Below are 2,500 nucleotides of genomic sequence, written 5' to 3'. Positions count from 1 at the left end.
AAATTAGGGAAGTGTTGGTGCTATGTCCCGGCCTAAAGACATGCTGAGTGGAAGAAAGCAGTTGGTATTTAACTAGATGATTAATGAGCTATATGTGGGTGCCGTTCTCTAATATTTTAGAGATAGGAGAAAGAATGGCAATAGGACAGAAGTTTGAGATGTCAGAGTTCTTGCTGCCTTTATGTAGAGGGATGACAAATGATTTTTTCCAGATATCTGGTATGTAGGATTCTTGAATGGACCTGTTAAAGAGTATGCTAACAGGGTAAGCTATGGAAGGGGCTGCTAGTTGGCAGTATTTTTCAGGTAGATTATCAGGAGCGTTTGTGCAAGGTTTTAGTTTATAAAGTAGTTTTTGGATGGTGGATGTGGTAATGGGTAATAATGAGAAGATGGGTATGGAACTAGAGGTATTATGGGCTGATGGTGGGCCCAATGTGTTACTGTTGATGGGTGGGAAGGTAGTAGATTAGTGATGATGTCAATAAAGTGAGGCTAATTCAGAGGGGGTTTATCTGGGTTTGGGCATGGGGTGTTGTTAGAACCTGGGTGGAGTAAGGAATTCATTGTTCCCAGAACTTTTGGGGATTTTGTTTGTCCTGATTTTGAATAGATTTGTATGTACTCTTTTTTTGTTTTTGACCATTAAATATTTAGTCTGTTTACGAAGCTGTTTGTATTGCATTAGTTTGGAAGGAGTTTTGTTTTTTTGACACGATTTCCATGCTTTGTCCCTCGAGGACATAAATTGCTTTGTGGCCTTTGTCAGACAGCAGGCATGTTTTGATTTGACTCTTTAGTCTTGGGGGTGGCAATTGAGTTTAGGGTTGAGAGGAATGTGGAATTAAAGAATTCAACAGCATTGTTGAGTGGAAGAATTTTAAATGGGTTCCAGTTTGTTTTCTGCAGGATGTCATTGAGGGTGTTTTGGGAGAAGTGAGACAGGTCTCTTGTATATTTATATTGGTGAGGGTTAGTTGTAGAGGTGGTCTTGTGTATAATGAATGCTGGAGCGTGATCACTGATATTATCAGGGAGAATGCCTGTGTAAGAGATTTTATCAGGGTCTGAAACTAGGACCCAATCTAAGGTTGAGACATTGTTTGTGTTATTGTTTGGTCTGGTGATATCTAAAATTAGTTGACAATATATGTGTAGGTTAATATGTGTGAAGGGATTATTATTGGAGTTATCTAACCAGTTGATATTAACATTGCCCTAAAATTATAGCTTAATGTTGTATGTTAAGGCTTGTCCAGGCTACAATTTCTTCTAGAATAGGACTATTGTTTCCTTGGGGGAATGTATTACTATGATGCATAGGCTTTTGTGGTTAAGTTTGAGAAAAGTAACTAGTAGCTCAGCAGATGAGAAAGAGGGAATTGGTTTAGAGTATGGAATAACTGTGTAGATGCTTGGGAATATTAAGGTGACACCTCCAACTTTTTTGTGGAGTCTGTCATTCCAAAGACAGGAGTAATTTGGAGGTAGAATTTCATAATCCTTGATATATGGCTTGAGCCATGTTTCTGTGATGGCAGTGAAGTCAGGTTTGTGATGGCTTAGCCAAGAGTGCATGTGGGGAATTTTATTCTTAATACTCTGAAGATTAACAGCAATAAATTTTAGTTTTTTAGTAGAGGTGTGGGAATTATGAATAGGGGAAGAAGGGCCTGGGTTGGGGTGAATATCACCATTGAGAGCCAAGTTACAATGAGATGTTACTTGGGAGAGACTTCTTTCTTATGCTGTTGAGGTATTGTGGCCTTGGTGATAAGAGTTATGGTGAATGGAGAGCTGGATACATTTCTTTTGTAGGATTAGACAAGTTTGATACATACTAGAGATGGCAGTGTAGCTTGGGAGGGTGTTGATAAGGACAGATATGGTGGGAGAGGTGATGGGTTGTGTGAAATGATTAAAGTTTTAGAAGGAGAGAGAGGTGGAGGGTGAGGATAAGAGAAAGATGTTGAGTGTGAGAGACATGGCTGGGTAATGTCTGCTGTAAAAGGTTGGGATGAGTATAGATGAGTGTGGGTGAGAGATTACTGTAGAGTAAGGGGAACAGGAATTAGAGGTCATGCAGTCTATATGCTAGCAGGAAGAAGTGAAATGGAAGTGTAGTGTAGTGGAATAGTAATAGCTAAGTGCAGCCTATATGCTAGCTGGAAGAAGTGAAATGGATATGTAGTAGAGTTTATTTGCAAAGGTGCATTCTATTTCTTTTCACATTGCAAGTTTAAAGTCTCCTTTAAACAACGTTTTGACTGTAATAGGTCCTTTGTGGTTTACTGTGCAGTGTGCTCATCTTGCAACTGGTTTTATATAGGCAATCCTGTGCGTAGACTAAGTAACAGGTTTAAGGAGCATAATTTTGCTGTAAAACTGGTGAAACATCTAATGCTTTTGCAAAACATGGCCAGTATTGTGTGGCTTTTAATAATTTCTCTTTTTTGGCTTTAGGGCAAATGAATAACTTTCTTGAAGACGCTGATAACCT

Source organism: Protopterus annectens, chromosome 9.part0 (assembly GCF_019279795.1).
Source record: "Protopterus annectens isolate FY-2018-M chromosome 9.part0, PAN1.0, whole genome shotgun sequence".
Taxonomy (NCBI): domain Eukaryota; kingdom Metazoa; phylum Chordata; order Ceratodontiformes; family Protopteridae; genus Protopterus; species Protopterus annectens.
Note: the sequence above shows the minus strand (reverse complement) of the source record.